Source organism: Pezoporus occidentalis, unplaced genomic scaffold, assembly GCF_034315485.1.
Source record: "Pezoporus occidentalis ecotype Australia unplaced genomic scaffold, CSIRO_AGI_Poc_V1 ctg35, whole genome shotgun sequence".
Lineage (NCBI taxonomy): Eukaryota > Metazoa > Chordata > Aves > Psittaciformes > Psittacidae > Pezoporus > Pezoporus occidentalis.
The window spans coordinates 7392181-7407514 of NW_026915483.1; the positions used below are offsets into that span (position 1 = coordinate 7392181).

A 15334-nucleotide genomic window follows, 5' to 3' on the forward strand; every position below is an offset into this window, starting at 1 on the left:
CTGCAATTTGAGGAGGAGGAATCTTCACCTCAGCCTTTAGGTGCTGGTAGTTGTTCCTGGAATAAGGGTTTTCTAATGGCACTATTGCAGGCAGTAATGGTCTGATTGCTGTGTTTCTCTTTTTTGAGTGGCATCGAATCAAACTTTGACAATTTTACTTGAAGCCACCTTTTCATTTTGTTCCAACACCTATCAGACTTGGTGTTTCTGTACAGGTGTGGTTGTGCTATGTTTGAAACACACTTGGCTGTGTATAAAAGGTGTTTTTCCTGGTGATACAAGCTAAATGTGCCTGCCAGTGTTTTGAAGGATTGATTTGTGAAAGGTTGCTAACCTGTTAGGTCTTACACGTTGGAGTCAGCAGTGGCATTCACAGTTCTTGCAAGGTGTTGTGTTTAAAATGATGGTGGGGCTTTTAGCACTTTTAATTTAACTTTTCTTAATGTGACATGCAATTACTGGTAAAACTTAGTTACCCTTTCTTATTTTTAAATCTGGACATTCTCTGGCGGTTTACTGCTTTCTTGTAAAAGTATTTAGGAGAAGACACGTGAAAATATAGCAGCTAACATTGCAGTAGTTAGCAAGGATTTTTGTTATTTGAGAGATCTCATAACACAGCTTAAGGAAATAAATAAAATAGTATTTTTGATGTGTGTCACCTGATAAAATGTGCCAGTCCAAATCAGTGAAATTACACGAGCCAAGTTCTTTGTGTGCTTAATAATTAGCAGGACAGAGTTTCTGGCAAAATAGTTTCCTGAGGAAAGCTGAACTTTGCATTAATGTATATTGTGGTTTTGTCTGGTTTCATTCTCTTTGTATTCTTCCAAAGCTTTTTTTAATTGAAGGAAATTGAATATGGCATCTGGAGGTGCTGCAGAGTGCAGAAGGGCTTTGGGTATAGGGAGGATATCTGTGACTGCTCAGCATTTTGGGCTTCAGTCCCTCCTGCCTGTGTGATCGACCAGTGTAGCACAAAGAGGAAGACATGGGTTGTTTGACACCAGCTGCTGTGGTTGCAGCCCTCTGTGTGCATGGGACATCATTACCCGAAGCACAGTTTGTGTCGTGCCTGGCTCTCAGCGTGTCCTGTGGGTGCATGGACAGCCAATCACAGGAGGACCTTGAGACCTCGGGTGCCCACAGTGGGGCTCTGAGTGTACACATGAGGCAATTTCACAGCTAGAAAAACCCTTTCCGGTGCACTGAGCCGCTAATGTGCACACCTGAGAGCTGCCTTGGATGCCCCTGGCAGAGCCAGAGGAGGCAGCAGAAAGATTTAGAGAGCAAAACAAAGCATTTTCCACCACTTTGCTTAGTCGTACTAGAGGACACAGAGGAAGCCGTGCTGACACTCTGCAGGAGTTATGTTTTGTCCTTTGCAATTACTGTTTATTGTGAACACAAGAATGTAGTAGCTTAAAAACTATTTGTTTCTGAAGACTTCAGAAGATCTCATGTAAATTCAACAGTTACTATGCAGCTACCAACATAGCATTTAAAGTAATAAAAAACATATTAGTTTCACTATACAAATGTATTAGTAACCAGTCTGTACTTAAAAATATGTTGGCTAAACCATATGAATGTACTACCAGCATGTCTTTAGCTGTATAATGCTTAACTTGATCTATCCTTCATTATAAATACAATCTAAAATCTACAATAACAAACTACATGTGGAGACTTTAAGTGACAAAGAAAACACCCTCTGTGTTCACCGGATTTCTGCATTTGTTTTCAGTGCTCATCTATAGCAGTGTAAGGGCAATGCTCTGAAAGCGAAGCAAGTCGCTACTAAGCACCAGGAGAGCATTCTTGAGGGTAGGAGCAGAGTTTAGTTTGCTGGGATTGTAGGTTTCTTCTGCGAGGAGATTATTTCTGCTTATTTGGCAGCTATGGTTGTGAAAATGCATACTTAGAAATGCTTGCTTGTTTGGACTTTATACCAGAATGTCATCAATTCTTGATTCATTGTACTTCCCAAGAAAGCTGACAGATGAAGAACAAAATCTGATGGGAAGACAGTAACAGAGTGGATGACCAAATTGCTTGAAGGAGCATGCCAAAGGGGGTGAGGTGTCAGGCTGCATGACAGGCTGTGCTAATCTGAAATCTCAGCATTTCCATTAAAAATGGGATCAGATTTCCCCGGAAGCAGGGAAATTGTAGAACAAGGCATGGCCTTGCAAATTTCTTTAAAAGTGAACTTTTTAAGAAGTATTTTTTTTTAAGTACCATCAACCCCTTTAAAATGCAGAGGGAGAAAAGAAAAACTGCAGGATTTTTGAGAGTCTTCTTGTTCAGTAATGTAAGCAATGTAAAACTAGATGTCAGTAAACCTGTGTAACCACAACCTGCTTGATAATGTGATTCAGAATTAGATGTTTATGGTTCAGCACATGCATCTAGAGCAGGAGTGTAGGGGTAGGTGTGTGGGGGCTGGTTAATTAGAAAGCTGTCCAAAGAATCTACAATGCAGCAATAAAAACGTAATCCTCCAGCATGTGCATCCTTTACTGGAGAATCAGCTCTAAGATCACATTAGTTTTCACCCAGAGTAAGGCTGCGGCATGTGCATACAGTGTTTATTCAGTTTCCAGCACTGTGTCCTGACACATTACCTATAGGCTCAGAGCAGACAACGCCCATGAAGTTATTGCAGTGTATCTGGATACAGCTGCTGCTTTCCTAAACCCACAGGTACAAGATGACACTGCCTTCCTCACTGATAACCGTGTACAGGGCAACCTCTCCCAGGTTACACTGGGCACAAGGAAATTAAGATGCCCAGGAAAGCAGAGTGGAAGTTGGAAGATGCTCTGGTGCAAGAGCAGTCCGTATGTGCATGCTTGCTCTTCTAGGTAGCTGCTTGCTCCCGGGCTGAAATGCTCTTGGGAGAGGAGATGCAGCTCTGTGTGGTGTCACAAACAGGGGTTTTGCTCCAGGTGATGACCAGAGGTGTTCAGTCACCAGTTACATCTGAGAAGAGGCAACTTTCCTCATAAAGAGCAGTAGTGAACCAGGCAGGACCTTCCATGTCCCCCCATGTCACATGTTAGCATATTTGTGAGTTCACTTTCTTTTCCAAGGAGTTTTTCCTTATGAAGCTCCTGTTTCTATGACCATTTATGGCCATAAATTATTTTTTAATGTATATTAATATTTTGTTATATACATCTATGTCCTGGGTTCCGCAGTAGCAGTCATGTTTTTCCTTTGTGTTAACTTGCAGTATGTTTTGGCTCGGGAACAGATAAATTATTTTGGTTTTTTTAATGAGGAAGCAGAGTAGCCGGGGAGGCATTCCATATCACAGCACGTAATATCATTGTTTTTATATACGGTGGTGATTTGTTGCTGGACTGTTTTTGTTCAGTTTCATTGTTGTATGGGCACCACTCACAAACGACAATCTTTAGATTTTCTGTAATAAACTTGATTTTCATAAGGTCATCTTAATACTTGCTTGGTGTAGTAGTGCAAACTTTAATTCCTTTTCTTATTATAATGGAGGACATATTTAATACTGTTTACTCTGGATTATTTTAGATGCCCAATTTGTGAATCGAGGAACCAGAGTCAGATGACAAAATTCAATGTGTGGTCAATGAAAGCGGGTGATTGGGATTCTTTATCAGAAGTGGCACACTGGGCACTAATTGCGGTGTCCGCTATTCTGTATCTTCATCAATTCCAGTGATCTCATTTATAACTTTTACTGATAAGTAGTTATTCAAACAAGTAAATTGACTATATACGTAATTTGCTTCTTGGACACAAAAGGCTTAAAATTAGCAGGCTTTTTTCCCCTAGAGAAATCTTCCTCATTGCAGTGTGGTGTTCTGCTAATTATTCCTTTGTCCCTTTTTGTTTTGTAAAGGTGACTGAGAAACCTGAAAGGGATCAGTATGTGCATGATGCAGACAGCAGCTGCTCCATGACTGCTGCTGGCGAGGTTTGCTCTGACTCTGATGCCACCCCAGCCTGCGGATTCAGTGTTGATAGTTTTCTATGGCCAGATATGAGTGTAGGTCTGTACCAGCACAGAAAAATCAGGGTTTGGGGCTGGAATCACCCGATATTTCCAAGATCAGCCTGCTTTGTCTGTTGCTGGAGTTGGAGAACAGTATTTTGTGGTATATGTTTGAAAACTAATAATGGAATATCATAAATCAGAGGACTAGCAGGGTGCCCATTAAAAAGGTGCTCTTGGTGAGATCTTTAAAATACCTTGTTTTCCTAATGCTGACAATGAGTACCTTTAAGATAAAGCCTTTCCCCTTTGTTGTGCTACAGGTGGTTTTTAAAATGATTTACAAAGAGCGTTTTTTTCTCTTTTCATGCTGTTAAAGCAAATTGGTATGTAATTAGATTTATATAGTGAATAATCTTATTTGCATATCCAATTAATTCTTCCTGTTTTAATTTGTTAGGGTTGGATTCACATTAGTAGTAAAAAATAACACTTAAATTATCAAAGGTTCAAATTTTCTTTTACTATAATTTGTTCAAGATGTTGCATTAAAATTTGGTCCTGAACATCCTCTTCCTTTTAAAGACAATTAAGCAACATGGAAAAAGGCAATCAAAAGAAAACTAACCTGTCTTATAAAAACAGTAAGGGTTTATTTAAGCTGACCAAAGCAAATGCAGTGTGAATTTAGGCTTTTTAAACATCTTACCATAGAACGGTTTTGTCTGGAAGGGACCTTTAAAGGTCATCTAGTCTAATGCCCCTGCCATAGTCAGGAGCACTTTCTACTAGGCCAGGTTGTTCAAGCCACATCCAACCTGGCCTTGAACAGTTCTAGTGCTGGGGCAGCCACGGCTTCTCTGGCGACCTGTGCCAGCGCCTCAGCACCCTCACGGTAAACAATTTATTTCTAAATCCACCCTCTTTCAGTTTAAAGCCACTCCCCCTTGCCCTGTCCCTACATCTCCTTGTCAAAAGCCCTTCTCCAGATTCCTTGTTCGCCCCCTTTAGGCCCTAGAAGCTGCTTCTAAGGTCTCCCCGAGCCTTCTCCAGGATGAACAACTCCAACTGTCTCAGGCTGTCTACGTAGGAGAGGTGTTTCAGCCCTTGGAGCATTTTCATGGCCTTCTCTGGACTTGTTCCCACAGGTCCATATCTTTTCAGCTGTGAGGACTTAAGGTTTGGAGATGTCCAAAAGCTGTGTATAATTTTCACTGGAGATAATGGTAGACTTTGTGAGCTTTAGGAGGATTGACTGTTCCCCATAGATTTTAATTGTCACTTGTGGAGACTTCCCTTGAAATCGGAGCACTTTTTCTGAAGACATCTGTTTAACATTTTGATTATCTTCTCACAATTGCATTCAGAAATGCAGAAGATAAGTAAATACTAGAAGAGGAACCTGATTTAAATGTTAACATGCCTTAAATTCCACACATTTCAACACAACAGGGAGGTGTTTAGCACCTGTGAAAACAATGCCACTTCCCTAGGTGTGTAATTTTACCAGCTTCCTGCAGACCTCTGCAACTTCACTGGCTATTCAGAGGGTTGGGATTTTTCAGATGTAGTCCATGAAAAGTTCCATTTTTGCTCTGAACTGGGAAATAGCTTGGCACAGTCCCTGCTTATAAAATTATGCCGAAGCTGAAAGAAAAGCTCTTGGGCTGTGGCAGGGCTCAGGGGATCTTACCAGGGGTGAAAAGTCAGCAAGCCAAATATATATTCAAATGTGCTGAAGCCAGTTTGCCCCCAGCATGCATGAGGCATACAAGTTATGGTCCTGCTTCCCAGTTATCCTTACAGCTGATTTTGAGTTTGAGAGCAGAGGTCCTTTAGCTGTGGAGGAAAAAACAAAGAGATTGATGAAGACTAGAACAGATACATTGTAACCTGAAATTAAAGTGATATTTCAGTACAGTGAAAGTGCAGGCGTGTGAAGGGGACTGGACTCTGGCAGATGAGAACCTGTTAATTTGAAGTAGAAATATCAGAACAAAACATGTCATTATGGCTAGGTGGATAAGAAAGAAGTGAAACATTGTTTGCCATGGTGAGAATGGCACCGTTAAATGTCTAATGGTGTCTTCATTTAACCTCACTTGAAGCATTCCATAGGTGTGGCATGTAACCTGCTTAAGCTTCACAGTGCGGTTTCACCTGGAGTCTTTTAATTCAGAGGCTGTTTCAGCGCGGAGATCAGGCATGGTATAATGTCTTCGCCCAAATGCTTACAATGCAGTGATTACCCATGAACTCAAGACCAGCAAGGGTGCAGTCATGCTGCTGCTGTTGAACTACCACAGTGAAAAATGTATGAGCTTTAGTAGGCTAAAGTTGTCACAGTGCAGGTGGGTGCGCATAGTTTGTCTTCCATACAGGATGAGAAAACTTTGCCTGAACTTTACGTATATACACAGGAGTGCATTATTTTGCTGCTGTTGTTGTTATTTTGAAGTGTCCGTTGGATTCTTAAGAGATTTTTGGATGTGCTCCTGTTGTGACTGGGAAGAATCTTCTACCCCTTGGGAAGATGTCTGTCCATCTGTCAGAGCATCAACTTGATGTACAAGCTACCTATTTTTAACCTTTTCTGACAGGAAGCATGCTGCCCACCTCTGAGTGCCCTTCCCCCTGTCCTGGGTTCAGCAGTAGCAGTCATTTTTCTCCTCCTTGGTAGCTGGTGCAGTTCAGTGTTTTGACTTTCAGCTCGGGAACAGAGCTGATAACAATGATGTTTTGGTTTGGCCAAGGACTTTGTGAGCCTCATGCTCTGCCAGGGAGGAGGGGAAGCTGGGAGGAAGCAGAGACAGGACACCTGACCCAAGCTGAGCCAAAGAGGTATTCCATACCACAGCACGTCATGCCCAGGATGCAACTGGGAGTTAGCCGGAAGGGCTGGGAGACTGCAGGGTTGGAGGAGGTATCGGTCGGTGCTTGGTTGGGCTGAGGGGGGCGAGTTATCGGTTGGCTGGTGGTGAGGTGTTGTATTCTCTTCCCTTGTTATTTCCTTTATCATTATTATTACTGGTGGTAGCAGTAGTGATTTGTGTTATACCTTAGTTACTAAACTGTTCTTATCTCAACCCGTGGGAGCTGCATTCTTTTCGATTCTCCTCTCTGTCCCTCCGGGAGCAGGGGGAGGGAAAGAAAGGGGGGGAAGTGAGCGAACGAATTACCTGACTGGGTTTAAACCACGACACCCCCTTGTTGCAATGAGATTGATAGCAAAGGTATCTGCTCTTCTCATTAAAGTTGAGGGTGTTGATTTCAGTTTAATGCAGTTTTATTTCACCTTTGCTTCAGTGAATCTGCTTTTATTTGATTCCAACGTTTTGAGCAGCTTGTTCTGCAAAATGTTAACTGTTATCAAAAACCACACAAGTTTTATTCTTTCTGATTAAGAAGTAGGCTATGGACTTGTGGACTTTTATTACTGCTATTGGATGGCTAATGAAAGGAAGACTTGATTACAAGGAAAAATGTCATAAATGGTTGACATGCAAAGTCTAGAAATCCGTGGGACTTCCTTCTGTCTGACATCTATAGGCATGGGCTTCATGCCCCATGTCTATTGAAATCAGACAAAAAACACCCCGTGATGACAGTGGATCGATTGCACTGGGACTGAACAATTCAAGAGGCTTTAGCAGAAATTGTGTCATTGAAATGGAGATAAATGAAAAATTGGTGTACCATGAAGCTGCTTCAAAGTGAGCAGGGAACATTGTGGAGTAAAGGGTTAAGAATTGAAAATAAAACCAGCATATTTAAATGATTTAATAACTGAGGAAAATACTACCATAATTACCTTGTAGTGATTTGAAATGTGTCCTGAGGTAAATTGCATTGGATCCTAATTAGGAACTGTTGGTTACTAGCTAAATCTGGTGCCAGGGCAAAAAATTAAATAGGTACAAGTGTGTAGCAATTGCCTGCATCCCCAAACACTGCATCTGATGTTCCATTTTGTACTATTTCTACTAAAAGGTGAAGTAACTACTGCAGATCCAAGGTAGTCTGCCTGCAGGTCACAGGAAACACCTCGGTTGTGTTGCAGCCAGACAGTATGAAATACAAATAAGGTGACGGTGGAAAAACAATTTCTGTGTGCTGGCTTTATCTCATGAGGAACAAATGCATCCTTCTATTTAGTAATAAAAATAAATTGCATAACAGGGCCTGTGCCCCTGGTAGCTTTGGCTACAGCTGTAAGAAATGACTAGGTATACAGATAATATATTCTCTCTTGTTCCCTCTAATCCATCCGTCTGCCTACTTTGTAAACTGTACTTGACCAAGCTACAAACAGCTCTTAGTTTCTGAGGGCAGGAAAAGACAGTACACGTCCCTGCGTGTTGGAAAACTAAGTGAAAATGACCTCTAGCTTCAAGGCACTTATTAAAAACTTATTTTAAATTGAATACACAAGCCAAGATAATACAGGCTGTTTGATGAGAAACATTAGAGAAATCCATAACACGAGGCTTTTTATTATAGGTTTATTACATCAATCTCTGCAGTGGGTAATGGAACTTGTAAATATGCTCTTATGTAGGAGTCTCCTTGCGGGCTTTTTATTCATGCTGAAGTAAGCACAGCAAACTTATTTGCTGTCAGGGTACAATGAATTTAAGATTAGTATTTATTTTGGTTCTAAAGAGGTTTTGCTTTTGTGAATTGGAAGTTGGCGGAACAGCTGGAGGAGATGTGGTGGGAGCTGCAGGGGAGCGTGGGGAGTGAATGAGTTTTCCAAGCAAACCACTGATGCCCACATGGGGTATGGGGTGTGCATGCACACTGGGGGGTGCGGGTTGTGTGCTTCGCTGCTCGCTTCGGTGGTCCTCCTCTCCTTTGGGAGGAGAGAGTTGCTTTATTTAAGAAGGAGCTTGCTGGTTTTCCAGTGAATAAACCCAGCCCAGTGAAAAATCATCTGTGGGATTAGAGAAATGTTTAAGGGCAATATTTACTGCATTACCATGCATATAAACATTCTCACAGTGTACTTTTTACTGTACATGTTTGTTCTTTAATATTAAGATACTTTGAGTTCTTTTCTGGAGGTAAGCAAAGTTATACTGCTGCAGCAGTAACCCAGCCTGCTTTCAATTACTTGGGAGAAGGCTAAGGGTAAGTTTGTACTGAATAAAGAGTAAAAGAAAAAGTTTACATAGAAGTTCAAAGGACAAAAAGAGTTAAGGCTTTAACAAAGTTAACAAAAAAACCCTGCAAACCAGACTTACAGCTTTTAAGTCTGTTCATTGGAGGATATAGTAATTAATTGGCAGTTGACTTAATATAGGGGAAAACCTCTTTAATTAGAGGATATTAATTGCAAGGACCAGAATCCTGTTGAGGTGTCAAGTGAAGTCAGCTTTTAACACCTGACTTTGACAGCTTGACTGTTGCAGTTAATTCCTGTTCTAATTATAGGGGTACATTTTAATTCATACAGTACCAGGCAAAATGTGTTGTAAACAGCCTGCAAATGTCTGCAGTTGTATATAAAATACATTTTTTACAATTTTTCATTGCATAGCTCAGGTACATTTTTTTGAATTGCAAAGCTTAATTCAAGTCACACAACCTTCAGTAAACAAGTTGTTTGCAATTGAAATCCCTATTTTTCTAATGGATGATAGAGATGGAAAAAAGTGGAGAACTTGAGACCAGTTCTGAGGCAAAGGCTTTACCAGCTCCAGGTATCTTGGACAGGGACAGGGCTTGAAGCTCCCCTGGGTACTGTTGCCTACAGGGCAGTGGGTGTTGAATACATGTAGGCTCGCTTTGTAAGCAATTTGGGTGGTGGAATATCCAGTTTTGTAAACAGCTACACTGCATAACAACATAGCATGAAGGGATGTATTTTATGTTGGTGCAGAAGAAACAAGACCAGGTTTGAGTGATGTTTTGCATTTCCAACATTGACAAAGATCATCTTGCTATATGAGACAGATTATGATTGAAGAATGAATGATGTGTATATTTAAGGTCTGAGGGTAACAAATGTGCTGGTACTATGAAACCACTTAAAACCCATGAGAAAAAAACTGTTCTGTTTATCCACCTATTTAGGCACTTCCTTCGATACTATACTACTGCACTGTAACACTGCCGCTGATGTGCATTAGCAGATAGCGTAACACTATTTTTGTTATACAGTTGTACATGTATTAATTATGTATTATCATTTCCATCTTGTGCATATTTAAAAAGGCAGTGGTTCTATAAAGGCGTTTTTTGTCATGTCTTTCAGTTATTTTTTCACTGCTTATTTAGTGCTCTGACAAACTTCCCCAGCAGCCACAATGCTGAGAGCAGCGGCACTTCTCATGTGAAGCACTCTTAGGTACAATGGTTTGAGCAGCAAATAGGTCAAGAGAAATTTACTCCATGGCACTGATTTCCAGCTGCTCACAGAACAATGCACTGATGAGATGGCAGAATGCTATCAGAGTGATCTGTAAAGAATTATTCTCTGTTTAATTACTTGGTCTACACATTCTTTGTTATGGAGGGTGGTGGTGGTGTTCTTCAAGAAGTTTAAACCAAAGCTCTTTGTTCCAGATAAAAGGCAGCTTACAGAAATTGTCTTTGAGGCATCTAATAAAGCAAGCAGGAGGTTCTTTGTAGTGCATTCTCAATCCAGTATAATCCTAAATTTTCAAAACAGAGAAAGCCATTATTTTTTATTAATTGTCATGGAAAAAATTGCTGGAGCAGTGCACATTATTCTGATTATCCATTACGCCTTCTTTTCACTAGAATGAAATTACATTATTTTAGTTACTTTTCTTGCTTTTAACTTCTGACTTGTAATATACCAAAAGAAGAAAACTACCTGTTATCCTGGAGCTTCTTATCTCCCAGTTGCCAAAGTGCTGCAGACGGTCACAGCATTCAGATGAGTAATGCAGGTCAGCTCTGATTTGTGGCATTGTCCTGATATTTGGGGCTATTTTTTGTAAAACACAGCAAAGAATAGCATTTATTAGTTTGCACCGGAGTTCTAATCTAGGACTTTTATAAAGCCCTCAGCAATTTACTGGTTTGGCATAAGAGGACATTATGTAGTGGCTGATTTATTTCACTGGATCGCATCAACAGAGTAAAATATAATTTCTTGTTAAACAATAAAATCAATGTATTTTTAAATTAGAAAGTAATAGGCCGCAGTCAGGTGACTTTCTCTTGAAGAAATACACATGATCTCCCTTCCATTTGACTGTTGAGTTGCTCTGCACATTGATACTGAATTTGTTTTTTATCCCTAGTCATTCTATTACAGTGCACTTCTTCAGAGCTTTTCCTTATGTCCTTTGCCTAACAGCAAAACAAGAGCCTCCTCAGGGGACCAACTAGCTGTATTTCATCCCTGGAGATGCAATTATTTTGTGTTTATCCTCAGTCCCTCTAGGTGACATGATGCAGGCAGTTCTCAGTGTAGGCACACAGAGAGGACAGGCTCCTGTAAACTGCCGTGCGTTGGTCAGCTTGCTCACTTGGCTTCTCCTTGGTCCCCATGATAGTGGGAAGGTCTTGGAAGCTGTGGTAGACTGTTGTATCTATCACAATGGCACTGGTTTGCAAATTGTTCATAGAAAATGCTGTTTGCATCAGGACAAAGTCTAATCTGAAGTGCCTGTTCACAAGTCACTTCATTTTGTATAATATTTGTGTTTGAAGTATCAGCATCCTCCTGGTGAAGACCCAGAAGTCTCCATAAGCAAAGAAAACTGAAACTTTACCTTTGGGATAGGCTATACTGTTTGGTAGTTGCTGCTCTTTGATATCCTTATATTGCATTAAGGACTGTTTCCAGGGTTGGTTTTCTCCTTTTATAAGAAACACCTTAAAAAGGAGCTTTTCTTCCCAAAGCCACCCTGGGTGGCGGAGGTTTAAATGGGCCATTAGAGATGAACTCTGTCTCTGGGGCAGCCCCACCATGCTGCTCTTTGAACATGAGTGAGGAATGTTTGAAAGCTTAACCTGGTAGTGTTATGTGACATAGAAGAAAGACTCTACTCATAAATGCCATCAATCTGAGCACTTTTTGAGAGTGATAAATTGCAGTGTAAGAAGTCATAAAAGTCAGGGTTTTGACAGCTGTTACTGATACCTTTTCCCTGCTACTTAAAAGTTCATAACATTTTTAAAAAATTAAAGGAATACATGCTATCCATGGGCAGATTGTACAGATTGTGCTCCTGGTTGCTCTTTTGATGATGAGTTCTGATTGAATTCCAGGAACTTTATTTAAGCCAACCTCAATTTGACATTCAGTGACATTAACTTTAATGCTGGCTTTGTGTGGGATCTCGTGTTTGCATGCCACTCTCTTAAAGGGGGTGACCCTGCAGAATAAATGGGGGTAAATAGTGACTTTGAGAAGAAGGGCTGCAGAGTCTCTGGGGGCACTGCAGGTCCCTGTACTAACCATGGCTGTGCAGAGCGGACATGGTTGCTTGTGGTTGGTGTGCCTGAGCAACCGGAGCTGCAGCAGCTCCCCTGAGCCCATGGCGTGGCTTCTCCGTGCAGGGAATCCTCCACCGGAGCAGGAGTGCTTTTTGTTCCTGTTCTGCTGAGGGTTACAGAAACATTGAAAAGTAAAAGAAATTGAAGGCTACCACCTCAAATATGCACTGAATTGATGCAATTCCACTAACTGATGAAGTTACAGAGATTTACGTCAGCTGAGGTACCAGCCTGGTCTCCCAACAGCAGACTTCAAATTCCTTAAATCCGTTTATATAACATACCCACCTGGAGATTATAGCATTGGATCCTGTTTACAGAATTAAACGCTTTCTTGCTCTAGCAGCAATGGGAAAACCTAGTGAGGTTTTCCTGTTCACAGCCAGCAGCCTGCCCAGCATCATGACACTGTGCAGTGTGATGCCTGGCACGTCTCAAGAGAACGTGCAGTACAGCAAAGACTGCAAGAAGGGCTTTGATTGACTTCTTTGTGTAACTGTGAACAGGGGTTATTCTCTTTTCCTAAATAAGTTGGTTATGTTTAAACCCCAGATACCCAGGATGTCATCAGTCTTGCATTCAAGGCAGCTGGAGACCATTACAAGCTGATGCCAAATTTTGCACCAAAAATATAAATACATTACATTATAAACAGGAGTCTTCCTTGTCTCACCATTCTTTCAGTAATACTGGAAATGGTTATATTGAGGTATTGTCCTGTTTTTCTTAAGGCGAGAGCTGGACTTGCTAGAAATAGTAGCAAAAATGTGATACAATACTTGTAATGAGGCAGAGGCTTAAAAGGTGCCTGTGCCAGTAGTCAGATAGGAAGGACGCAAACCCCATGCTTACCTTATTCTGAATATGTTACTGAAGTATTTGCTCATGGGGCCATGTGTGAAACATCATGTTGAATTTGTAACTGACACATGCTGTAGGGAGCTACATATCTCAAGAAGAGGAGTTTGGGAGGGGCTCTGAAAGGCTCCACAGCTGAAGTACAGGTGTGGTGGTCCTGCATCCTTCCCAGGGCTTGAAAATGAGCAAGTACTGTCCTTCATAGCCGTGACTGCTGTATCTTGGGAGAAACTGTACTCATCTCCCATGTGCTCTTTTCTTACTCTTTTGTTATATGGAAAATCAGATAGAGAAATTGCAAATCGCAGCAATGTATTTACAATTTCATTCCACTGCTGTGTTAATTCCACAGTCTCTGCTTTTATATACTCACCTCTGCTAAATGGTTGTCAGTTAAACAAAAGCTGCACATCTTAACTGCATCTGACTAGCACCTTCCGTTGACTAACATGGGAGAAGACACAACTCCAACAGGTGGAGATGATGAAACTTCATTCCTTTGTCGTGTTTTATTCTTGCCCCAGGGATAAGCAAATGTTCAAGTATTGCCAAAACCAAGCAGACAAGGAGAAATATGCATGTTTTGTATTGAGCTAAGAAACAGCTGCTTTACTCTCTGCTTTGCTCATATTTTGTGCCTGTTGGTTGGTAGTAAGTCAAGCATGCTAGCTGAATGCTGGTCTGCTAGGAAAGCATTTCTGATATTCCTATAATTACTCAGCAGCACTATGTACTCTGGGCATAAGCAAAGGCTTATTACAGCAGTTCTCAGCACTGCTCTTAATACTGTGCAGCCAAGTGTCAAAGTCATCCCTGATCTCCTCTCTTGTATACAGCATTATATTTTCTTGTAATAATTGCAAAGTGTGTGCTCATGACCCAGAATGAACAATATTTGCAGTGCTCTGTTGACAAACTGAACCACCATACCTGCATTTTCTAACCAGTGGCACAGTGCAAATGATGTTACTGATCTTTTGCTCTAAGTGTGCCAATCTGATGGTGCCTTGCTCGCTGCTACCCAGGAGCATTATTGCACTGCTCACAAGTTGCTGGTAATTCAATCTGTGTATTCACAAATGTTTCAGAAGGGAATCCATTGCCTAAACCTCTCTGTAAATAGCTGGAGAAAATGTTGGCAGGAATCAGTTTTACTTCGGACAGTCACTAATGTGTTTAAACCTGAAAACAAAAAACAGGCTTCACCTTGAAGCGATGCACCAGGAGACAGTTCCTTTCACCTTGGAGAATTCTGTGAGGCTGGGCTCTTCCATCAATTGAGAGCCTGTACACACTGCCAGAGTTGTCTTTGTTTTTCAAGCAACAGATGATACAGAGATTATAGGCTGTTGCCCCAGGGACTTCTCTTTTCTAAGGCTCCAGGATTTTAAAGGAAAAAGGCTTTTTCAGTATGACTGTTTTATAGCTTTTTACTATCCACTGGTGGGGTTGGGAGAATAGCATTTGTTAGCCTGGCTTTTACACACTTTTGTTATTACATGAAAGATTAAAATCAATTGAAATTCAGGGAGGTATTTCAGAAAGGAAATATGTAGCTTTAAAATATGCACAAACACCTACTAATTCTGCCTTCTTTTTAAATATTCACTTCATAGTCCCTGTCATATTCAAGACAACTGAAAATATCTTACAATAGTATGTGCTCTTGGAAGACAACTATTATATCAACACGTTAAATCAATAGGTAATTAGTACGAACCTTAAGGTATTTACAATACTTTATCCACAAATAGCTCTATAAAAGTGCAGACTTTGGGAGGAGATTGAAGGGTTAAAGGGCACTTTGTGTGCACAGTAATGTGCTGTACTGGGGCTCGGTCAGAAGTGGAGGTAATGTCAAACTGATTTTAGATTGGATATAAGGAGGAAGTTCTTTACTGTTAAGGGTGGTGAGGCACTGGAATGGGTGCCCAGGGAAGTTGTGAATGCTCCATCCCTGGCAGTGTTCAAGGCCAGGTTGCATGAAGCCTTGGGTGCCATGGTTTAGTGTGAGGTGTCCCT

General features: G+C 41.0%; 1 protein-coding gene and 1 long non-coding RNA gene across 4 annotated transcripts in view; one reads left to right on the forward strand and one right to left on the reverse strand.

The window, feature by feature from the left end:
* Positions 1-15334, forward strand: part of LOC134169626 (contactin-4) — a 341881-nt gene that overhangs the window by 186429 nt on the left and 140118 nt on the right. The gene's annotated exons all lie outside the window — the stretch shown is intronic.
* LOC134169661 (uncharacterized) lies at positions 9874-13851 on the reverse strand. The gene is made up of 3 exons (XR_009966982.1): positions 13686-13851; positions 12739-12915; positions 9874-10582 (listed from the first exon to the last, which is right to left on the reverse strand). It is a non-coding gene; the product is annotated as an uncharacterized LOC134169661 (long non-coding RNA).